This window comes from Parasteatoda tepidariorum, chromosome X2 (assembly GCF_043381705.1).
Source record: "Parasteatoda tepidariorum isolate YZ-2023 chromosome X2, CAS_Ptep_4.0, whole genome shotgun sequence".
Classification (NCBI taxonomy): domain Eukaryota; kingdom Metazoa; phylum Arthropoda; class Arachnida; order Araneae; family Theridiidae; genus Parasteatoda; species Parasteatoda tepidariorum.
Genome location: NC_092215.1, coordinates 37,293,971 through 37,320,953, shown reverse-complemented (window position 1 = coordinate 37,320,953; position 26,983 = coordinate 37,293,971). Strand labels below are relative to the sequence as shown.

At 28.5% G+C, this 26,983-nt stretch overlaps 1 long non-coding RNA gene across 2 annotated transcripts in view; it reads right to left on the bottom strand.

The window, feature by feature from the left end:
- The window catches only part of LOC122271401 (uncharacterized), a 147,010-nt gene extending 141,056 nt beyond the window's left edge, over nucleotides 1-5,954 (bottom strand). Inside the window, exon 1 of one of the 2 annotated variants that reach the window (XR_006226352.2) lies at nucleotides 5,726-5,954. This is a non-coding gene — a long non-coding RNA (uncharacterized lncRNA). The remainder of the gene's footprint in view (nucleotides 1-5,725) is intronic. The other variant, XR_011638371.1, reaches the window with a different exon arrangement.
- Between the last annotated feature and the right edge of the window lie 21,029 nt (nucleotides 5,955-26,983).

The window sequence follows — 26,983 nt, the reverse complement described above, 5'->3', positions numbered from 1 at the left end:
CAGGACAATGCCAGACCACATACGGCACGTGTTGCTATGAACTGTCTGCAAGCTTGTCAAACTCTTCCTTGGCCTGCCAGATCACCAGATCTCTCTCCCATCGAGCATGTCTGGGATATGATGGGAAGGCGATTGCATCTGGCACGGAATGTTGATGACCTCGTTCGACAACTGGATCGAATTTGGCAGGAAATACCGCAAGAGACCATCCGGGAGCTTTATCGGTCTATGCCACGCCATGTGGCAGCTTGTATCCAGGCTAGAGGAGGATCAACACCTTATTGAACTTGTTACTGTAACTCTGCAATAAATTATTCAATTGCTCTGATATTTTAATCATTTACTATTCTGTACATTGTCTTCCTATTCACTAATTTTCGTTTCAATCGGACAGCTCCTTCTTGGTGCGTCGATTTTTTTGTTATAGAGTGCATATATATAGATAAAATGAATAAATTTTATTTACTGCGTATAAGCTGCAGGCATATAGAACTCATAAAATAAGTTAAAAATATAGAGAAAACTTAGAAAATAATAAAGATTAATTAAAGAGATGAAGAAAAATAATTAAATTTTCGAAATATTTAAGCAAAAATATTAGAAAATACCAAAAATTAAAAAGCTTTAATCAATAACGAACATTAAAAATCTGGAAAACAAAATAATAAAAATATATAATCTCCTCATCAGCTCACACGATTATATGCGCAAAAATGAGTGCTTTCTAATATCGTATCAACGTATCCAAAGCAAAATATGTCACTAAAACAGTGCGATGATCACTAAAAAATTAGTTCTATTAGCTTGTATTGCGCAGTAAATAAAAATTATTAATTTTCTTAAATGTCTTCGTTTTTTCTCTCGAAAACTTTTTCCTTTTTGTCCTTTTTGTGCTATGTTTTAGTGGTCATATTTAATGCAGCTTCAGAGCTTAATATTATCTACTATTAACTACCCCTTTGTATTCATTTTGTTTCCGTTTTTAATTTGTTTTTCTAATTTGTAAGTTTTTGACGTCACTCTTTGAGCCTATTTTTAAGGATTTGAATAGTTAAATCATAATTCTTTTTTCTTTCTTTCTTTTTTTAATAAACGCTAATCTTCAAAGATTTTTAAAATTGTTTAGTCAAATATCAACTTTATTAATTATAAACTTTAAATTTCCTCAAACGCATCCATATTTGGGACAATCCAAGGTTACTAACAAATCAAACTTCATCTGTACTGCAGTAAGAGCGTGCCATAAGAGATCCCTCTATTTACGCTATGCTCTTCTGTTTTCATATCTTGTAATCTGGCAATATTATCACGAAATTATTTTAAATCACTCTTGAAATATTTCGGTACGGGTAAATTTAATTTTAGTTCGCTACTCACTTTATTGATTTCATTTTGTGTTTTGTTCAGACTTTTCTTTACATTTTATTTTCTGTTTTTTGCTTGATATGTTTTATTTCGTAAATAATTTCTCCTTAATGTGTTCTATTTTCGTTTAAATTTTTTTATAGCTCCTTACACTGTTGTATTGATATAATTTGCTTTTGCTATAATGATACAATATCAGAAATCACTCCTTTTAGCTGGTATAATCGTGTGAGCTGATGAAGATATTATATGTTTTTCTTATTTTGTTTCCCGGCTTTTTAATATTTGATAAATTTTTTTTTGATATTTTTTTGGAAGTAGTAGTAGTAGTAGTTCATTTACGTCGCACTAGAGCTGCACAATGAGCTAATGGCGTCGGTTTCGGAGACATCCCTGAGGTTGATCCGAAGACATGTCATCTCAATTTTGATCTTCAGCAGAGGGGATGGCACCCCCGCTTCGGTAGCCTGACGTCCCGCACGCGAAGTCGAGCACTTTACGGTAGAACAGTTTTACGAGGACCGATACCGCACACCCTCGATACCTACGCAGACTGACCCAAGTGGTCACCCACCTCACGCTGACTGCAGCCAGTGACGCTTGACTTTGGTGACCTGCTGGAAACCGTGTCTTAACGATCAGTCCACAGCGGGACTATTTTTTTTTAATCATCTTAAAATTGTATTATTTTTCTTCATCTCTTTCATTAATCCTTCATATTTTCCATGTTTTCTCTATATTTTTAACCTTTATATATATATATNCTATATATATATATATATATATATGCATATACTTAGAAATCATATTTCAAATATTCACGTCTTTAAAAGTTTTAGAAGAATTCAAATTTGTCATATTAACATATTTCTTCCCATTTTATGACCAATATATCTTCTTTCCCCCAGGATAACTTTCAAGAAGTTGTAAGCTAAGTGTTTGGTAAATGTTAAGTCTCAGTGTTAGAATGGATGGCTCCTTTGGAGGAATTCTTCAATGTAAGGTTGAGAACAGGGAGGGAAAAATTTTCTATAATGTTTTATTTTCTTTCGATTTTTTTTTCTTTATCGTTTATTTTTCTTCTTTTTGATTCGATGAGGCAGTGCACATGCTATTGTTGACCTAGATGTTACACTAGGGATGATTCCGCCCCAGGACACGTGATACGTTTTTCTTTCAGATTATTCGGTCAAAATATCTATTTCGAAAATAAATTTTGTGTGGTCGGATAGACTTTGTTTTCTCAATCCACTCTTGACTGAAAGCTTGAAAAATATTTTGATAAAGAGGAGCTGTAACTGCACACTATGAATCATGCTCTGATATTTCATTTTTTTTGTATATTATTATGGAAATATGGTATAAATCAAAATTGAGGGCCTCAAAGATGAGAGTATTAAACTTCGTTTATAAATTTTAAGTGATTTGAAAGTTTCATTCGACGATAGACTAAAAGATAAAAATCTGAAAATTTAAAGATGGAATGTTATTTTACTGAAAATAAGAATGTATTGCTTGCGAATGATAGGAAAGATTTTTCTTTAGATTTATTTTCCTTTTTTTAGCATTTTAATCCATACTTTTGCTGGTAGTAAAAATAAAAGTAATTAACCTTATTCCCTCAGCCCAATTACATTATAATATTTTTATTTTCAAATACAGTTTATTTTAAAAATATTTTTTTTTAAATTCCTTTAATAATAACTTCCTTATAAAGCATTTGTTTAAATAAATACTATAAATGAGACAGTTATTTAAAGCATTTAGTCAAATAGTTGCAATTACAGAATTTAAAAAAATAATTTCTAGTATTAGTTCTCCAGAATTATTCAAAGCGACATTCTAGTTTCACAAACTAGCCGAAAAAATTTCAGAAATTGATATATAATCAAATATTTAGTTAATTTATGAAGAGAATCCAAAAAAAAATTAATTAAAAATCAAACAAAAATTTCATTTATAGTATATCAGATCATGATATCATTAAAACAGTTTCTAATTATCATATTTCATGCTGTTTTTATAGCGAGGGAATTTTTTTCTTCAAAAAACAGTAGATTTTTCCGCTACGATATACTGTGTTCAAATCACACTTAAAATTGCGTTCCAATATTTGAACTTAGTAAGGTGTCATCAAAGAATACTCAAAGCATAGTTAATGTAATTTAAAAATAAAGAATTATGTTATTTTGATGTTTCATTATAAAAGTTTTTCAATAATTAAAGTTGTTAAAAATTTTTCTCAAAAGAATTTTATGGGAAAAGATATATGTTCTAGCTTTAGACATTTTATTCTTAGACTGTCTGGAATAAATTCATCGAAGTTGAAAACGTTTTAAATGGCTTTTGCAATGTTTTATCCTTATAAATTGTAACTATTCCGCCAATTTTCTTCATTGCCAGCATATTTTTAAATCGAAAGCCAAGAATGGGAGGAAATCCCTTAAAGGAATACCTTGTCAAAATTTTGTAGCGATTTGTAACCAAATTAGAAAATTCATTGGAGTAAACTATTCAAACATCGACAATTGGCTAGCTTCCGGTTTTAAACAAGAGGGATGAAGAGTCAGCAAACAAGGTTAATAGAAAAAAAAGAAAACGAATAGATCACTCTTATAACTTTTGGATTAATGGTTGGATTTTCATACTGTGAAGTGCTTTTGCCATATTTCAAAGACATCGCTAAAAATATGTAACCAAGTTAAGGATAATGCGAAATGTTCTGATTTCAACTAAACAAGCAAATCAAATATAGTTTACAAATCAGACAAGATTTAATGTGGTACTTGACTTCGGTGTTCTATTGGTAAACGTATTTCTGCGATCAGTTCACTGCGGGATGTTTAGAAGGTAAAGTTAAGTACAAATTGCAATAGGATATACTAAAATTAAAATTATTAATATTAAAAAGAGATTTTATACAATGTCTCGAACCGCCTTGTTTATCTAGAATATTGGAGCTGGAAAATAACCTCTCACCTCAAAGAGCGACCTTACTCACTAACTGAGAAACTGTTAACTAATGAACTAAGTAACTGATAGTAACTCATTAAATAGGAAACTAGACTCAACTTCCCAAGATTGTAATTAATCTGCACTATATATCAGCAAGAGATGCGTATGCTTGGAATATCCTCCATTCATATATAAGGTCTTCACGAGCTGAAGAAATGTTAACTAATGAACTATGTAACTGATAGTAATTCATGAAATAGGAAGCTAGACTCAGTTTCCCAGGATTGTAATCAGTCTGCATTATATATCATGAGGAATTGCGTTTGCTTGGAATATCCTCCATGGATATGCAAGATTCTCACGAGGATGAAGAAATGTTAATTAATGAGCTAGGTAACTGATATAGCAATTCACGAAATAGGAAACTAGACTCAGTTTCCCAGGATTGTATTCAGTCTGCATTATATATCACAAGGAGTTTCGTACGGTTGGAATATCTTTAACGGTTATGTAAGATCCTCAAGAACAGAAGAACTGTTAACTAATGAACTAGGTAAGTAACTCATGAAATAGGAAACTGGACTCAGTTTCCCAGGAATTTAGTCAGTCTACATTTTATATCATACGGAGTTGCATATGCTTGGGATATTCTCTACTGATACATAAGGAGAGCACGAAGTGTGCAATTTGATCTTCTGGCCGTTTTTTGTTTTGTAATTTTTTCTCGCTGCATTAACTTCATTGAATTAAATGTATTCATATTGTTAAAGGATATTAAATTTCAGTTTAGTTATGCTTACAATTATAAAAGTTAAACCAATTTGTTTAAATCTACCACAGACTTCTTCTCTAGATTCCTTTGAATTAGAGTTTTTTAGTTTGAGCCTGTTTGAAGCCTGCTATATATGTACTCTGTATCGAAATCATTTAAAAATGGTCTGGAGTCACATACAAACGTTGGAAGTAGAAAAACTAATTCATGCAGAAAGTTAAAAAAAATCCGTAATCTGTTACATTTATAAAAGAAATTTCATAATTAAAAATCACCACTGTTTAAAATAATGTCTTAAACCTTCTACTTACTATTCATTTTAAAATGATTTTTAATAACATTTGCAAAACAAACTTACAATTACTTTTGTTTAAAGGGGTATTATAGTTTATTTTGTAAACTGATTGTCAAAATCCATTTTTCTATAAATCGTAACGATAGTTTCAATGCAGCAAATGTTCTTGAATCTTCTAAAGTACCACAATAAATCGGAAATAATAAAGAAAAGGAACATAGTTTTAAAAAAAAATCAACGCATTACTGAGTTTCCCAGACTTTGACAAGAGATTATGATGAAAAAGTATAAAATATATATATAGCATTATTCGGAGCATTAACGGCCTTCATACTTACAAGAAATATCGATATGTCCAAAAAAACTGAAAAAAAGTAGATCTTTCATCGCAAACAAGAAGAAACTATGTCAGAAAACAAAACCTTAATGGTGCAGTGAGTCCAAATAGAACCACAGACCAAATAAAGATGAAAAAACGACCAATTAGTGGCAGGAGAAATGTTCTTACTCTTTTGTCTGAACCAATATAGAAGAACTTATAGGAACAGATATTAGAATGACCTCGAAATATTTTTCCATTTATTGGGTAAAACTAGAGTAATCTAAAATGATATTGGAAAACTGTGTAATAAGTAAATACATGGAAGAGTGTTTATTTTGATGTCTTAAAAATGTAATTACGTTTCTCAGTACTAAACATTTACTTTTATCTTTGAATGAACATTTTGGTTACTTATGGCTTAAAAATATGATCTGAATAGCCGTAAAATAATGTATCAGTCAATTGTAAAGTAGACGAATTTATAAAATCAATTTCTTACGTTCCAACTGCAAAACTGCAAATTTTGTGTACAGTTGAGATTTATTTTTATTACTTCACGTCTTTTCGCTAATAGTGCTATATATTTAACTGGGCTAAAATTCTGTAAATAAAGGGTCATCGTTATATCGGGGACATGTTCCCATGAAAACTAAAATTTAAATGCATACGAATTTAATTATTATTTCGGAAAAATAATTAAGTACAATTTGAATATATTTTATTTAGTGATGAGGAATAATTAACATTATTTTAATGTAAAAATTTTGACAATGTTGTTTGTTTACCCATTTTTTGTCTTAAAGTAAACAGTGAATTTTCTAACTATTCCGAAACATCAATTTTTCTCTCTTGTTCGTCATGTCTTTGGAAGAAAGTTTTCAAAGATTTTGGGAAGAAAATTTCAAACTTGTTGGAAAATTTTAAGTCTTAGAAGAACATTTTCAGGGATAATTCTTCATTAAATGATGTTAGTGTATGTGAAGATTCACAGTCCTCATCATTACTGGATTCCATAATTTCAACAATTGATATTGCGTCTGAGTCACAAGTTTTCGGCATTTTATTCAGAAATACTATCATTATTCAACTGCTTCGGGACTGATGTAAAGTAGCCTTTTTCTGAAACAACGATAATGTCTTTTGAAACTTTTTTTTTCCAAGCTGAGAAATTTATGGTCTCTTACAAGGTTGTTTCCATTTGTTTATTTATTTCTTAATTTTTATGCCTGAAGTTGTGCAGGACACCAACTTAGCCAAAGCATTTCCACAAACTGTTTAATGCACACGGTTAGAATTTTCATTATAAAATTACGGTGAAATAACAGGCATTAGTCTGTCCACCCAATTAACTGTAAAGTTTACGGTAAATAATTTTTTTTTTACCTTTACGGTTTTGAAATCGTTTTCAATTAGTCTGGTAAAAAAAACCGCAAATACAATACTAAATGGTTCTATTAGTATATATACATATATATATATATACAGTGGAACCTGTCTAAATTGACCACCCTCGGGACCAAGTCAAATGGTCACTATATAGAGGTGGTCACTTTATGAAGAGTCTTTAAAAAGGACTCTTTAAATAAAACTTGCAGAAAATGGTCACCTTACTCAGATTCTCACTTTACCCAGGTGGTCACTTTTACAGGTTCCACTGTATATNTTAATGTAAATTATTGTAATATGTAATGTAATTATATTATATATATATATATATATATATATATATATAAAATTAAGTTGATATTATTAATATCATGATTAAATTCATAAAATATTATTAATATCATAAAATAAAATTAAGTTGAAAACACGAAATTTATTCTGAATGATTTTGAATAAAAGTAAGATGAAAAATAAAAATAAGAGTAACTAATTAAAAAATAAATAAAAAATAAATAAACGAACAAATTAACAATGAAATGATGTAATTTTTTACAAAGATGTATTACTGGAGAGTTTTATATTATTTTTCCCAGCACAAGATGAACATTATTTTTGTCATTAAAATAATGTTTTGATACATTAAGCTACGAGCAAACAATAATTAAATTTAATATCCTACTTACAACTAATACATTAAAAAACTGCTGCAAACATTTTATTTGTTTAACGAAAATAGATGAAAACAATTCATTAATAGCACATCCAAGTACATTATTTAAAAGTAAACAGGTTTTATTTGTTCATGAAATTACAGTACTATCATATCTTTTAAATTATCGTACAATGCACAAGATGTTTTCAACTACCCTTTTCAAAAGAAGACAACTGGGTTTGAATGCATTTTAAATCGCATCCGTTCTATAGTGAAGAAAATCAAGTGATAAGAAAATAATGGCTTATGTGTTGGTTTCATAAAATAAAAACCTTTATTATTGTATACATTTTTTATCAGAATGAATTTTTTTATGCATAGATAAAAAAGCAAGTAAAAAAGTTTTCTTCTAGTCTTCCCTTCTTTTTATGTTGCATTATTTTCTCATTATGTAAATTGATGAGTAAATACCCGGTATTATGTTAGTTTACGTATATTTATTTGACTTTTTCGGGCTAAAACTTACATTTTTGGATGTGGTTTAAGGGGAAGATGATTAAGCAGCGAAACATAAATTTAAATTTAAATTTTATTTTGAGCTGGCTTTAAAATTTTATTTTATATTTTTTTAACGTTGTATCAAAACATATGTATTTTAGATTTTCTACTATAACGTGCACACAATTTATCTTTCCATGTTTAATACATACAAATAAATTAAAATGCGTAATTCTATTTATGTAATTCTAAGCGCAATTCTACAGATTTTAAATGTATAATTAATTCTATTAATGAGACTTACTGCGATTTTATTAATTATTCTTAATAGAAATACACATTTTAAAAGTATCGCAGAAGCTTTTTTATTTTTAATCAAGTTAAATTTATTATTAAGTAAAATAAATCAGTAATTGCAAATATTAAGTCAAATAAATTAAGTTAAATAAATTAGTGGTATATTTTCTTGAAAATGCTTATTTAAAACTACATACAATGCATAAAAGGTAAGTATTACTGTAAAACAACTTTCAGATGCCTCAAACAATTTCGTAGTAAAACATTACAGGCTACAGTCATAGTTACTTTCAGACAGTATATAGTTACTTACAGTTACAGTTATTTCTGACTGGTTACTACCAGACAGCAGTAACTAGAATTACGCCTTTATAAATTAAGGCCTATGTTAGATTATGTTATATGTGTATTTTAGGTTTGGTTAAGCGTATATATTGCTTTTAAATTAGAGAACTGCATTTTTTCTGAAATTTTTTTTCTGGAAACGAATGTCTCGATCATTCGAAAAAAAAGAAGACTGAATGTCTGGTTACTACCAGAAAAGAAGTCTGGTTACTACCAGACACAGCAGTAACTAGAATTACGCCTTTATAAATTAAGGCGTATGTTAGATTAAGTTAAATGCGCTATTTTAGGTTTGGTTAAGCATTTTTATTGCTTTTAAATTATAGCACTGCATTGTTTCTAAAATGTTTTTTCTGGAAACGAATGTCTCGATTATCCAAAAAAAAAAGAACTAAATGTTCCAGCAATGGGACATTTAAGTTTAAATGGTTAAATCTGTTTTCTCAGCATCAATGTTTACTATTTTTCTTTGTATACAAACTAAGCAGAAATCACGTAACAAATAATGTTTTATAACTAAAACTCTTAGCAAGAAAATCATCACATAAACGTCTAATACAAAATTAAGGTACTTCAGTTGAGTGGCTTAAAACATTAGGGTTATTTATTCCTTCCATAAGAGGTTCCATGAATCTTTATAGATAGCTGAACTGGCAGAGTATTCGGGCTATTCCAGATTTAATTCGCATTGTTGCGATCTCAGTAGTACTAGTCTTAGAACTCCTGTAGTCGATGCTATAAATGAGCTTTATTTATTCACGATAAAAACGATCATAAGATATGGGGTTAGCGATCGTAAGATTCAAAAAAAGAAAAACTAAAATATATCACTCTCTCTTTACTTTCTGAGACATTTTAATTGGCTTATAAAAATAAAATCTTTTGAATTTCAAAGTTAAATAAAGATATTTATAAATAAATTTAACTGGGTACGAATAGTTTCCTCAAAATAAGGTTTAAATTAAATGAATAAGATTCCCAATATATGAACTTTTCTAACAAAATAAATTTATCCAAATGATTTATTTTCCACTAATTTTAACTTTCCTGCATAAACGGGAAGAGTATATTGGAAAATTGTATATAGTTAGTTTTTTTTAACAGTTTTATGTAACTTAAAAATAAGAAGTAAAATCAATTGCATTTCCCAGCAAATGAAAGATGTAATATATTTATCGTAGAAGATATATAACTTCCATGTGATATTTTTAGCATAATTTTAGCATACTTATTATATTTTTCTTTACAATTTCATATTTGTATTTTTTCCTTTTTGAAATTTAACCTTATCTCACAATAGTTCTTTCATGCATAATTCAAACTGAAAATGTAAGTTAAAAAAATATAATGTAGTTAATATTAAAAAACAATAATTAAGCAATTTTCATTAAAACTATTTATTACAAAATGCACACTTTCAATCTTTATTTTACATTTTGTATTGCAGGCTAAAAACTTTGCTAATTTTTTTCAATAAATATTGTTCGACGCAATTATTAAAAATTGTGTCTAGCTACATCTTAATATTTCGCTTAACATAAATAATAAAAATAATTGCACTTCCAGCAAAGGAAAGACATAAAATATTTAACACGGAATATACATGAATTTTATGAGATATTTTTTCAGCATAACATTAATAAAATTGTTATAATTTCTTATAATTCCTTATACTTATTTTTTTCCTCTATGTAGCTTATCCTTATTTCTCAATAATTCATTCATGCATTCTACCTGAAAATATAAATTCAAAAATATATCCAATTTCTAAAGCAATTCTAATGTAGTCAATGATAAAAAACTGTGGTTAAACTTATTTAATCGAAATTATTTTTACATAGTATACACTTTGAAAATTAATTTTACACTTTGTATGGTGTAGGCTAAGAATGTGGCTAGACGATCCTTTTAATAATTTTATGTAACTTAAGAAATAAAAACAATTGCATTTCTTAGCAAAGGAAAGGTATAAAATATTTTTCGTAGAATATATACAACTTTGATCTGATACTTTTAGCATAATTTTATCAAAGTTATTGTAATTGTATATTCTTTTTCTTTACTTTTTGTAGTTTATCCTTATCTCACAATAACTCTTTCATACATAATACTAGCAATATATGTAAATTAATGAAATATCCAATTTCAAAAGTAAATCCAATGTAAGTATATCGTAAAAAAACTATGTTCAAAATATTTTTTTAAAAAATAATTTTATCACTTACATATGTGCACTTTAAGAATTTATTTTAATCTTTTTGTCATACAGGCTAAAAATGAGGCTAGACACAATTTCACATAAATGTGGCTATCAACATTTTTTAATAATTTTATGTAACGTAGAAAAATAAGAAATAAAAATAGTTGCATTTCCCTGCAAAGATATTAAATATTTATCGTAGAATATCTATAACTTTAATATGATAAATTTTTAGCATGATTTTAACAAAGTTAATGCAATTTCTTATGATTTAATATTCTTTTTTTCTTCCTTTTCATAGCTTAGCTTTATCTCACAATAATTCTTTCATACATAATGCTAACTAAAATGTAAATTAAAAAATATCCTATTTCAAAAGCAAATCTAATGTAGTCAATGGTAAAAAAACTATGCTTAAACTAATTTCATTAAAACTATTTTTTTACAAAATATACACTTTTAAAATTAATTTTACGCTTTGTAAAAAAATAAAACACTATCACCATAAGAAGCACGAAACCATAAATTACAAATCGCATTAAAGTTATTCGCATACTTTTCTTAAAAAAATGCTTCAACAGTCTTAAGATGAAAAAGTCAAAGCTTGAATAACTGTTAAACTCCAGTAATGAATAATGAAGAGAAATAGCTTTTTTCAGCACTGAAAGATATTAAATGAATAAGCTAAAAAAAGGATAAAAGAATTATTTTCTGCACATTCAAGATAGAATAAACTCTCATTGATAAAAGAATTTAACTTAGTTGAGGAACATAAAGTCATTTATTATGCGGTACAGATTCAAATGTGAAATTATTTTACTTACTCTTTAAAGAAGTTTTTGTGTGAGGTTTTCATCCAGTGCATTTAATTATGTTACCAGGAGTTGGGTTGAAATGAGACCTTTTGTAAAGAAAGTATAAAAAATATGAATGAAAAAAGATTTACGTAATATTAAAAATATGTTTGCATTTCACGTAATACTAGTCTACGCAATAATAGTCTTATAATCATTATTTCTTTTATTAATAATTAAATTATTCATTTTAATCAGTTTTACACGAAAAAAATCGAAATTTTTGCAGAATTATAAGATATTATATTTTATCATACTTCAACAGTCTATTGAAAAAGAAGGAACTTGTCAGATGCAAAATGCTTGAAAGATATATACATATATATATATATATAAATAAATGCTTATTCCGGAATCNATTTATATATATATATATATATACATATATTTCTGAAAGTTTAAGTATTTTTGGGAGCTAATCACACTGTTGTATTGATATATTTATCTATTACAAAAAAATTCATGCGCATCCTTTTAGAGGATATAATCGTACAAACTGATGACAAGATTATATCATTTCATCATTTTATTTCCTGACTTTTTATTTTTTTTTTAAATAATTTTTTTAAATATTTAAAAAAAAAATTATTTTAGGAATTTTTCTTCTTCTCCTTTCATTAATCTTTATCATATTTTTCATCCATGTTTTCTCTATATTTTCAACTTATTTTTATTAGTTCTATATACTCGCAGCTCATGGTTAATTTTCCTCGTTATTCTCTCTCTCCTTCTTTTTATCTTTTTTGTGCTATATCTATCTAAAATCCGTACTGGTAGAATCCGGTGAGCGTGGTGACCAGTAAACTGCTTCACCACTCCCTATCCATCTGAAACCAAATATCTTATTCAAATATTGACGAAAAAATGTGCCGCAATAGGAAGGTACCCATCATTTTAAAAAACCCTTTTGGCATGTAACATGTTGTGGCTCGAGATCAAGTAATCTTGGTATCAGCTTTTGCAAAATAATGAGACAATTTGCAGATGTAAGAGGTGATGGCAGCAATTAAGGCCGACTAAGAGGTTGCTGACCTCACTACACTCACCGGAAAGCATTGCTGCGCAGCATATGATGTCACGCCATGAGGATTCTTTTCAGCCCACAAATGCTCATTGTGGTTTTTGAACACACCATACCTCATCCGCAAATACAGAACGTACACACACCTTAAGATCTATGGGGAGCAGTGACGGTACTCATTGAAGACAGTTTTGGTGGAAGAGTTCATGTATCTAAACATGATGAACCGAAATCCTCCTACATTACTCGGATTCCTTCGAAAAGCATCCAACACCTTGTGTTCGATATTGAGAGTTCGAGTCACTCGTGATCCGCCCTCACTGTGCCTATTTTTTTGTAATCATCCAAATTTACACACATTATCGGGCAAATTAATAAATATCCGATGGTCCGGTTCAGCTCTCTGTGGATACCTGCTGACCATGCATTTCCTCTGCCAGTTCGTTAATGAAGTGCATAACTGCCAACTTGGTGTTTGTAAAATGTTGCGTATTCCTCTGAGAGCGCCATGAGAACGCAAATGACTCAGGCAATGCTAGTCTGTTTCCTTCAATGCTGATGTGAACAGCCACCTACAGCGAACGAAGATGTTTTCAACCATGGGTTGCTATGCAAATCTGAAGAACCCTTGTGATGCCACCTAGCTTTAAATCTTAAGCATTGTGCATAGTCAAAGCACAGTGCTTAAGTAAAGTTTAAGGTAATATCTAGTTCGTATTGACAACTCTGTCCTACCACTTATTTTTTGCATGGGTGTTTTTATTGTACAGTATTCTTTTCTGGTTCTGGGCACAATTGGTTCAACATTTAGTTTTATTTAATAAAAAATTATAAAAATACGTTAAGGCATTTACTCACATTAAACTTTCCCATCTCAGTATGTTGTAAAATGATGAATTTAGTAAATAATTTATATTAAAATATAAATTATTTACTAAATACAAAGAATGCTATAAAAAAAGCGCTATTTGCCATGAATGCTCGACAGATGAAAAAAATTTAAAATTTAATTGAATAATAAAATGACAACATTTCTCGAAATCATGCGAAATAAAAATTCGAGTATTTTAATAGATCTTCATAAAAATATCGTAAAATTTTTTCCATAGAAACAATAGGACATGCAATTCTTAAAAAGGACATAACTGAGAATTTTTACTGTCCAGTCATAAAAACATGATAAGTACTAAAGTTGTAAATTTTTTCATTTATAAAGGCTCAATAGCTTTCATTATGAAATTGTTCTTGAAATTGTTTCGAAGTCTAACTTGCTTTTCAGGCTTCTTTTCTTGTGTTTAAGAAAGTAACTGTAAACTTTCAATGCTATATCGTTTAGAAAAATCATATATTTTTTTATAGAACTTATGGAATGAAGTCACCAAAACAACACGGATAAGTGCTAAAACTCTAAGTAAATATTTTCTATTTTCAGTCTTTATAGACTAATTTAACGTATTTAACTTTTATGAAATTTGCACTTCATACACATTTTACTTATGGAGTTCTCTGTTAGCAGATAAACTTATAAATCCTTATTAGAAAAATATTTAACCTTTCAATTCCATGAATCTACGGTTTTATATTCTTACTAACAATGCTTATGAAATAACTGTGTAATCAATTGGTTTTGTATTGACGAAACTTAAAACAAAACCATAGTACTTGGCAAAAATAATTTGTAAATATGTATGAATGCTTGAAATATAATAATAAAAAAAATGTAAAGACTCGAAATATTTTTATGCATAATCATCTAAATGCCACTAGCAAAAAAATTACTCATTATAGTATTTTTTTGATTTAATAAACGTCATTAACTTTTAACGAAAATGTATAAAAAAAACTTGATACTTTATCGTATGCATCTAAAAAACGAGGCAACAAATCGTATTCGTAAAAAACCAAACATCCAACTTATTTTTCCATCTATGCATTTAAATATAATGAGAAATTAAAATAATCATCATTATAGTCAATCATGTTTTTTAAGAACAAATAAAAATGAATATTTTGCTTTTGTTTTTTTGCTCACCGTAAAGTTTATGAACATGATCAGACATGAAACTCTGACACACACAAAAAAAAAATAAGAGTCTCAACCTTGTTATTGCATTAGCAAATTATATTGTTTTTAAAATATTGTTTTAAAACAGAATAAATTGTTTTCAATGTCCTTAAATTGCTTAAGGAAATATCCCATTTCAATCTATCTATTCATCCCATTTCAATCTTCAATCCATCTAAGGATTGCAAATATGGGTTAGTTCGTTCACCAAGAGTTGGCACTTGGCTCCGCCCTTGTCACGTGGTATGCGACGATACTATTTCGCAATTTTTGGCCTGATCAAGATTGCTATTTGGCGATTGTATGAAGAAAAATATTTATTTCGCAAACTTTGCATGCACTTTTTTAACATTAAATATTTTATAAATTTGATGATATTTCGCACCATTTTGTATGATTTTTTTCCCTTTTGGAGAATAGTTGGTCCTTTTTGAGACATTTTGCAGGGAAAACAGCAGTTTTTGAATTTAAAATATATTTAATTAGCTACAAAGCCGAAAGGTATAATAGCAGATGATAAAGTGAAGTGACTGAAAAATAATTCACTGCTTGTGTTGGCGCGCATTAAGGGTTACACTTTCAAGAGCGGAGGTGTTTCTCTACTTACTCCCTCGCTGTAATAAACTCTGCGTCCGAGGAGGCGGAGCCAAGTGCCAACTCCTGGTGAATGATTTACACCTTACCTGAATGTAAACTTCCTTCCCTTCAAAAATATACAAATATGAAATAACAGTTTTAAGCATATAAAGAGAGCTTCAAATATATGTACCCATTTTTAATACTTGCCAAACGTAAATGTAAGGAAGCGAAAATGATTTAAAGTAAAAAACATAAAGTTTCAAACCAAAACTGGGAAAACAAAGGTGAGAAATAAAAATAGAATAGCCGCAGAACCGAGAGAAAAAAAATATGAAAAAACAGGTAGACAGGTGCTTTATTTACGTCGCTCTAGAGCTGCGAAATGGGCTATTGGCGATTGCAAAAGCAGATCAAGAAGAAATCCCAGTGGCTGGCAGTTAAAACAGGGTAAAATGTATTTCCAGGAGTTACGGAGAGGTCGGGTGGAACTAATGCTGTTAACAAGGGAATCAGAATTCAAATGAATATGACAATATTCCACGTCCTCACGATTTAGCTGGAGTTGAAATAATTTCAGCATTGTCGAAATTTATTTTATGCCCAAGATTCCAACAATGTGAAGCAAGATTGCACGAATTCTAGACATCGAGATAACGAACTATCGTGCTCCTTAAGTCATTCAAAGTGCGTTTAGTTTGCTCGATGTAGCCAAGGTCTCATTGACAAAAAATGTGGTGAATGTCCCAGTTATTATCAAAGTTAATAGGATCTTTAAGAGACTTTAATTTGATTTTTTTCTCTCTCGAATTCTTTAGATTTTCTAGTTTTTGCTTCACACCTTTAATTTTCTATTTTTCGTTGGCTAATTTTCTTTTTTTTAACATTCAAGTTCGGCAAGTCTTGAAAATGGGAGCCTATTTTTGAGGCACTTGAAACATGTTGACTACTATTTTCCTCTTTACATAATTTTGAAGTGAATGTAGTTTTCAATCAGGTAATATATTACCTCTTCAGTTTCTTGCGATTATTTATTTCATGGGCTACAAGTTTTGTTCTGATAAATTTTATCATCATTTTTCAAAGGGATTACATAATTTAAAATGATGGCATATTTCAAAGATGACAAAATAGCATTACTTAAATCTACTCTCATTTCATTTCCTATTCAACTAAGATCTTCAAAATTTATTGTCATGACAAAATCAATCAAGCTGAATTCTCGAACATAGCTGTCAACGTTTGCGATTTTTGCTAAACATGTTACATGGTTGTAGTTTAAAACGAGGTAGAAGAATTTAAGTTATTAACACTTCTTTCTAAATTGTGTCTTGCTTTTACGGAAAAAAAACGTAATTTTAAGGTTTTTTATATTTGTTTTCAAATTCTTTATGTTGTGTTGGTTAAAATAATTTTAATCAAATTTTTCAAACCCAGCGTAATGTATTAAAGCATAAAATTGGCTACAACTGGGGTATACCATTTGTAAAAATTGTGTTAGCTGGCAGCTATGTTTTAATTTAACTTTACAGCACTGAGTGATTTTGCTATGTCACTAAATTTTGATGATCTTAGTGGAAAATGATAAAAATGCTAGATAAGAGCGCAGGCGAGTAGTTATCTTTAAAATATACACGAAAATAAGGTGACTTCTTGAAATATCTGTTTCTGTTGTTACTTAATACTTGCTTGATTAAGATCTTAATATAAATAAATAATAAAATATTTATAAATATCATTCTACCAAATAGCTCATTTTTAGTTTAATAGTGTGACTAGGTCTTCAAAAATAGTTTTTTTTTAACTAATCTAATTATATCTAGGAAAAAAACAAACATTTTAGCAGAAAGATTTACTGGGAAAATTAAAGTCAGGTCAGTAGAGAATTTTAAAACGTCTTAGGCCTTTTTCGTTCACACTGATTATAGACACATTTTGTAAAAAGAAGAAGAAAAAAGTTTTTTCGAAATACGTATGAAGTAAAACGATCCAATATTTCAAACACTCTTTGAATCAAACTATGAGGACCATATTTTCCAGATTGCAGCTACTCCCCTTCCATTTATAGATTAAAATTTCAAATTTGTTAAAAAAATGATTTCTTGTGAAAATACGTTTTTGAGTATGATTTCGTTACTTCTGCTATACCATGCGCACATACTAATTGGTTTATTTAAGTTTAATTACACGGACCATTAGCAAATTAATGCTTGTCTTTTTTATTACAACAATCGAAAAAAGTACAATAAAAAAGAGTGGTTTTTCATTAATATTTCTCTTAAGCGAGGAATTTTTTACGCTAGCCCAGGGTTCCCAGGGTTCTAACAACCCTTAGAAAATTTAAAAGTCTCATTAATAATATTATTTTTTAAAAAATGAATTTCTTTTTAATAGTTTTCACCTTAAATTTCAAAAGTTCCCTACAGCCGATTTCGTGACCAGATACATTTATGTGGAATTTTTAAGAATAGTGGTGAATTCGAATTATTGAAAACTGGATAAACCATGTATGTCTGTTTTTTTTCCTTCTTTTCATACTGAAAAATCTGTAAATTGAATTAAAATTAAAATTGTAGATCCCAAAATGTCACCGGGGATTGAATTGTTTCGTTTCTCCTAGAAAAAACTGAGAATTAATAATTTTTCCCCCAATTTTTATGTTTTCGGAAAAACTGGTAAATTTCCTTGACGAAAAAAAGAGACTGCAATGGGTTGAGATTGATTCCTAGTATGTGGAATTAGATTAGAAGTTACTTAATGTGTTCTGCATATTTTTCTTTTTTTTGTATTCCAAACTACGAAAAAGAAACGTGTGGTCAAAACTATTTGAATATTGTAAAGATTATCTGTTTCTAGTTTAATGGGAAAAAAACTTGGTAAATTTTTCCTAACACTTTGATAAAATTAACAATAAAATATGGTTTCATAATATGTGGTAATTCTTTCATGATGTGTAAAAGCACAACATGAATTTTAAATTTACTTTTCATTTTTGCATTTTTTACTAAATGTGTAGAATTGATAACTATAATTTTGAATACCAGAATTTCATTTACACCATATTACCATATGAACGAAAAAATTTCCAAATGAATGATTAAATATCGAATATTTTGTTTTTATTAACCAAAATTATGTTGTTACAGTTTTTTTTTCATTTTTCTTACCTGAAATTTCCTTACTGTACAATACGGTAATTTTAAAAGAATTGTTTTTGTCCTTGCTCATTACAGATTTCTAATGAGTTCTAATAAGTTCTTAGAAAGAAATTTTAGAAGATCTAAGAAACATATTACTTTAATCTGTTGATACAGGTAATTGTGTATTACTCTTCACTTTCAACTGCACGTTTGAACAAAACAAAAATTCGATATCACACGTGGTAATTAATTTTACTATACAATACTATAACAATTACTCTCTTACATTGGTTTCAATATCATTACCATTTTATCTAAAATGCGGATAATAGAGTTAAGTTTTAATATCTAATCAACAGCAATTTTTTTAATTTACTTACGCAATTATCATTTCAAAAGAGGTTTTCATCCCAAAAAATTTTATTGTAACTATAAAGGTAAATAAAAATTTAAAATTTACTTTCCATGGAAAAATTTTTTTTTTCTAATTTATATCTTAGGAATTGTATTTAACACTCACCGTTAAGACCTTAAAAAATAACATTTTAGGTTTTGTTTATTTTTATAATTGCTTATAAATATCTAATTTTGTATGTAGAATTTTGCTTGCAGATATCGATTTAGAGAAAAGTAAGTATTTAATAGAGCAACTCATGATATAGAAATATTGCTTATAATTAGCCACCATCTGGAGATATTCCTTATCGTAAGACCTAGTATAGAGATACTGCTTACAGTAAGCCTCAATATAGAGACATTGCTTATTGTAAGTCCTGATATAGAGAGATTCCTAACAGTATGCCCCAACAGAGTAAGCCACGATTTATATTTTTTATAGTAAGCAACGATATAGAGATATTGCTTACAGTAATCCACTATATAGAGATACTGTTTGAAGTAAGTCACGATAAAGATATATTGCTTTTAGTAAGCCACGATATAAAGGTATTCCTTATAGTAAACAATGATATAGAGACATTACTTATTGTAAACCCCGATATAAAGATATTGCTTATAGTAAACCCTACAGAGTAAGCAACGATATAGTGACATTTATTATAGTAAACTACGATATAGAGATATTGCTTATAGTAAGCCACTATATGGAGATACTGCTCATTGTGAACCAAAATGAGATATTGCTTATAGTTAGCCACAGTTGAGTAAGTCATGATATAGAGATATTGCTTCTAGTAAGGCATAACAAGTACTATGCAACGATCTAGAAATATTCCTTATAGCAAGACTGTTATAGTGACTGTGATTACAAATTCTTAAAAAATTATTTTAATGCTCTTAGTTTAATTGAAAAATGTATGGTATTTAAATAAAGGAGTTAAATTACAAAGAAGAAGAAATATATACTCAAATTATAAAAACTTAAAGTCTCGGTATTTTCAAGCCACCAACTAATCAAAAAAGAGAATAATATTATTTACTTTTAAATAAAGAATGCACATGTTAATACCGCCTGATTGTGCGTTGAATTTTTCATTTCCTTTCTTCCTCAATTACAAATGATAACTAGAATGTATCAAATGCAAAAATAAACTCTTAAGCATGACAATTAATTTTATAAATCTTTGGGAGTAACTATTCTTCTCATTAACTAATTAGGATAAAGAAATCAATTTACCGAACAATTTTTTGCATCAAAAACAAACTAATCTTTTTTTTTCTTCCTTTTTACAAAAAATTGTGTACATATCACCATTTATTAAATTCTTTTCTTTTTATGGTAATTTAAGGAGTAATCATTACAAAAAAAAAAACTTTTTAACTTGCTGTTTTTAGATGTCACCAGAGATCGGGAATTGTTGCATGTAAAGAATGTTTAATTAGTTCGACAATGAGGAAACATTTTTTTTATTGATTTAAGCACTTGGAATATTTTTTTGGATTTTTTTCTTCATTTAAAGTTAATTTTCCGTCTAACATTCTTTACTTTAATTTCTTTAACAAAAAGTTTTGAAATCATTTACGATTAAATAAAATTAAAAAAATCATTGACTTTTTAATTACTTTCCACTTGCAAATATTTTGCATACCATCCAAACGAATATATATTTCTATTTATTGTTAGAAAGTCAATGATAATGTCACAAAATTGAATTGCGAAATAAAATATTTTTTTCTGAAACATGAGATAATCGATAAAATATTTTTTCTTTCAAATTAATCATTAACATACAAAAATAGTGAAATCATAAAAAAATTTTATTGTATAAACAATTAACAATTAATCTTGTTTCTAATTAAGATTTAAAGCTGCCATTATTTCCGAAACCTCAATGAAAGAAAACAATTTTTTTATGAATTAGTACTAAAAGCTTGTTTATGCCCGGCCATAAAAGTGGTCTATATAAAAAATAATCACATATATGAAAAAAGTAATAGTACTTACATAGTTTGCCACGGGCGACTAAAAATGAAAAAAGTGCTGCCTAAAGAAATTCGATATTTTATTAAAAGAGTTTAAAATTAGCAATTTTTATAGCATATTTTTCAGTTTACATTTGAAAGTGAATGCAAAGATACTTTATTTATGAATAATTTGAAATACATGACATAATGTAGTTACGATTGAATAATTAAATAGATAATGAATAAATAAAATTGTATTGGGTTTCTTCCACTTTTTACATTATCAGTCACCCGTGGGCTCTAGTATCTAATTGTATATAACAAGTGGATATGTCTTTCTGTTTCTTACTATTTGAATTGCTTTTTAAAAAAATGCCATGCTTAAAATTCAAATGCAAATATAAATTTTAGTACTATTAATATATTACAATAAACAAGACTCTATTTTTCTAAAAATAAACCCATAAAAGAAAATACTTCTTAAGTTTTTTGATACCGTCCTATTAAAGAAACACTACGAAAAATAGTTTAAACTTCTTAATATTCCTATTATTAATATATTACAGTAAACATGACCATATATATTTCTACAAAATAAATCCCAAAAGGAAAATACTTCTTTCTTCATTGATGCCGTCCTATTAAAAAAACGCTAGGAAAAATAGTTTAAATTTTGTGTGTCATGCTATTTCAGAAATCGCTTAACCCAGTTTTGAAAATAGTATTTTTCAATGAATAAAAAAATTTTTTTTTAAATCCACGAACTCAAAAATGGCTCCAATGAATATTTGAAATTGAAGAGAGTCGAATGTACTGAATTCGAAATTTCCCTATCTGCATCGAGCTGTAGGAATCTTAAATTTTATAAAATGTTTCAGAGATCACGAACAAATTAAAATTGGTTTATAACACACACGTCTTCTGTCTATTTACATCCAATATATATATATATATATATATATATATATATTTCTCTATAAATAGGAAATTGATTATTGCTAAATTTAAAATAAATCACTTTGATTTAAAAAAGGACTTTGTTTAGGGATTAGAAAACCCTACGCNCACAGAGTTAATTGAATCACAAAGAGAGAGAATTAATAAATTAAGAATTAACTCACATTAGAGTCCCCTTGCCGTCCGGCTAACCGAGGGAGGTTTTCGTGATTTTCCTCTCCATGTTGAAATTTACGAAATAATTAGGAGTGTACAACAACATAAACACGATGAAAATTGCAAGTTTTACTTTATTTCATGCTAAAAATTTATAAACTTAATAATTATTAAAATGAATATTGATGAGAAGCAGAATGCAGTTCTCATTGAATTGGATTAAGTTTTAAACAATTCAAGAAATGATAGGTGCTAACATCGTTTCATTTCTTTTCATTTTTTTTTCTTTATTGATTTTATTTATTTATTATTATTTTACGTATATGCCCTCTTAAATTAAAGGATCCCCCCCCCCTTTGAGTTTAACTTATTAGTGCAAACGTGTTCTTGGAGTTATTAGCACATATTTCTTTAGAATTTCAAAATGAATATAATAATTGCTGAAAAGAGCTGTTTACTAATCATTTTCAATGGTTATGAAGTTCACACTAAGCAAATATTCAAGACTTTTTATTAGAAAACTCAAATTCAGTGACAAAAGCATTTGTTTTGTGCATTTCATACATTTGTACATGACAAAAACATTACATTTTGTACATTTCCTTGTATATAATGGTAAAATTGTTTTTAATTATTTCGTAAGGGTATATTTCTTATTTCGTTGCGAGAAAACTTTGACTAAAATACGATATAAATAAAATAAATAAGAGATTTTAAGAAGTAAGATGATTAAAATAAATTTATAAATTCAATTTTAGCAAATTATTATTCAACAGCAATATATATATATATATATATATATATATATATGAAAGGATTTTTTTTTATATAATTATAATTGTGGGGAGGGGGGCCCGACGATGTCAACTTTCATCTGTCAAAAGTTAACCTAAGATAGAATCGAGTTAGCACGTCTTATATGCCTGTGAATTGGAATTGCAATATTGTAGTGGTCTGCCCACTACATTATTCTCCGACCAGAATTTTAATTGGGATAGAATTCGATAAATGAATATCACTAGTTCATTCATTGCTGTTTTGTGGATTACCGGGAGAACGTTATTATGTTCACCGGATTTTGAGCCCTGTTGATGAGATATATAAAATTCGAAGGATTTAGAGCTCAAGTCGTGAGAGCTGAATGAAGTTCACCGTTGTGCGCTTATGTGTTGCTATTAACAGTCGAGTTTGCACAAGCTTCAGTGAAGTGTGATCGAGACTGAGTAGCTGCAGTGTGAGGACAACAATGTCGCTGTCGCAGATAGCAAGTCAACTGTTCAATGAGTACCATCAATCTAAGTAGGCGTGTTCAAATAGGCGTGCTCAGACAAATCACGTTCGAAGATCACGAACGTGGCTGCTGACGATGTAAGCCTTCATCTATCAAAAAGTACCAAAAATAATTTAAGGTTCCTTAGATAATAAGCTTTTCAATAGACCGTAAATGGCTGTGGCTTTTCGCCATATGTGCTTCGCCAAAGCTTCTTCATACGTGGCTTTTCTCAATCGCGGCTTTTCCAAAATGTGGCTCTTCTCTATAGATGTTTTGCGTTATTTTCAGAATTAGAGTAAGGACACTGCCGAAATAGAGCCCCTGAATTAGACAGGCCGACTTATCATTTATTGTTGGAGCAACGAGCTAACATAAGCGCAGCGAATAAATATTTTCAAGTAGTAGTTTATTAATTTTAATTCTTGGTTTAATAAGTTCGATTTAGTAGATTTTAATCCACCACTATTTCTAAACAATGCGTAGGCTTGTATAATTCACCACTTTATGATACTTAGGACATGCTTTACATTTTTAAAAGCAAGCAAATATTGTCAACTATTTGGAAAATTTACTTTGTAGTTATTTACCGTTTTTTAAATTATTTGTTGTGTCCAGAGCAGTTGGCATCTCTGTAATAACATAACTACTAACATAACGTTAACTTGCGAACTTGTTTTCTCCAATTGATAGGTCAGCTCTGATAGTATAGGAGCCTTATGCCTATAGATAGACTGAACTTGAACTGATCGTCATCATTAATTGCAACAAACTCACAACAGTTAAAGATTTGCAAAAATGTATAATATCATGCTGCAACAGAACCTTCGAAAAATGAATTTAACAAGAATTTCTTTGTAATGGATAAAAAATATTTCAGCAAGATTGCAAACAAAAGTAATTATTTTGTATTGTGAATTATCTCAAATTTAAATCTGATCAATTAAATCGAGTAATTACAATTATTAAAACATTCCAAAAATTATTTATCTTGATATGTTCCCTAATTTTATATTAATCTCACATTGTAATTTCGAATAGTGTGCCTTAATAATGCACAGAATATTATCAAGCACATTATTACAGCTCTGTTATTCTTTGAAACGCAAATAAAGCCTTGAATTTGCAATGCAAAGAAAATTTATACTCATGTCTTCAAACATTTTAGCTCTAAGCCATTTCAGAAGCTGCAACAAATCGAAGTTGGGAAGAATTGAGAAAATTATTCGCATTCCTTTGTTAACTTACATAGTAGGCTGAATTCCCAACACTGATGCCTTTTAGAACTGGTTTGTTGATTCATTGTTGCTAATAAACTTGTGACATTTTAGCACCCTTTACAATTTATCCCTGCTGATATTCCGAAATTAGTTTTCGCTATACGCTAAATGGAATTTCGAAAATTCTTTTTGAACATTTGTAAAAGTAGCATGCAGCATTTGAAATGACTTAACAAAAGAATACGACTAAATATTTAATTCCTTTTAAAAATTCTTTTGCAAAATATTTTTTTAAACTCAATTGGAAATTCTTCTAAAATTAAGTATTGTAAGTTTTATTCTGATTAGAGTTGATTCATTAGAATTCTTTCAGCAAAAGGCATACTTAATAAATATGTGAAAATGGTATTCATTTTTGCTAAATTTTTGAATTTTAAACTTCTGGTTCAAGAACAAATTTCAGGTTCAGGAGTGAAAGTATATATTTTAAATAGGTTAGGTGACACCTTTTTGTTGCTTTTTTTTATCATTTTAGGGAAGATATTTTTTTGACCACAAAATCCAAATTTTGATTTTTTTACTATAGACTATTTAGAAATAATTCAAGAGTGTGAAACAGAGCGATTGATTCATTTTCATGAATCTATAAGTTTATGCCAAGCGCGCTTTATCTTCCACTAAATCTTACCTTATGGAACTGCAACTCTTCAAAAATTTGAAGTTGACGAGTGTAGTTTCTTGCGGAACAATTTTGTCCTACTTATTATTGAATTAATATTTGCTTAAAAGAATATTAGATGCTACTAAATGCCCTCAATTGAATACATTTATATATATATATATATNTATATACACAGAGAGAGAGAGAGGGGGGGGGAGGAACTGGGGTGAAACCGAGTACCTCGATGGTGGCATAGTTAGTTCTGATTTTTATTTCTAGAGAAAAAACTCTCTGAATTTAAATCTTCAAGTCTAAAAGAAGTACGGCGTAATGTTCTTGATTAATTCAAGGCCTCTGTGCAGATAAGCTTGTTCTACTATGTCTTCTCTCAAATGTTCTCTTGCTTTTAAGCTATACTTACTTATTGGTCATTACAGTTAGTAAAATTATTTTTAATCCAGCTTCTTATATGTATATTAAAGATTCATACTCTAGTAAATATTAAGGATTTTGCCTTATGGTAGTAGTGTTCCGTTCAGCCTCAATAAACTTCGATCGCAGGTTAAGATTGGGTACTACCCGTTCCGGTGCCCCCTTTCCCCCTCTCACACTTGAGTTTCATTCCATAAAAAACTGCGGGGGAGTAAGAAAACAGCTACAAGATGCTTGGCAAAGGTTTAATGTGCAAACCAAGTTTATTTTTGATACCTTTTTATTTAAGACAAAGTTAATTTTTGGTACTTTTCCTAGTCATAAAGAGCCTTAATTTCATATTTTGTAAAATTTTTGAAGAATCTTTTTGCAAAATTGAACTTTTGATTTAGATATAAAGAAAATGTCTACATACTATAAACACTAGAATTTTTGCAAGGAAATTTGTTTGGACGATAGCAGTTTCGGGTGAATAGCTTTGATAAATTCTTTAATTTTTATATTTTTGTTGTATTATTTTTAATTTTTAATTTAGTATTTTTGATTTTAGTATTTTTTGTATTATTTTAGAATTTTAGTTTTGTTTGATTTATTATATAGAATTATTTTAGTATTCTTGATTTTTTTTTCTTTTACATTAATATGAATTTAAAGATTTATTTCTTAAAATTGGATAAAAGAATGCAGATACATCAACAAGTTGATTATTCTAGCTTTTACGGATACTGTTAAAGTGAAGAATGTTTTATCTTGAGAAAATAAATTTATTCCAAACGAGTAATAACAATAATTAAGCTAATTTTGTATTAATTTAGATATAAAAATCATTAATGATGATGGATAAATAGGTTTATTTGATAAAGAAAAATTATGATTTTAATGTTTTTACAATTACTATTTTTAATTCTTATTTATATTTAAAACTTTCTGGATTTTTTTATAAGTAGTGTTAAAGAATTAAAATTGCATTTACAAATAAAGCAGAGATTAATAATGCTTTCAAAAGTTTGAATTTAACTTGGTAAATGTTAATTTCTCAATTCATATCTGCTATCTTAAATTATTGATTAAACTTGTCTTGGTGGATTATTCAAATTAGTTCAATATTTAAGACCAAGTAATCTGACCTATTTCATGAAAATGCTTTTTTTTCAATTTCTTATTTAAGTCTTTGCAATTT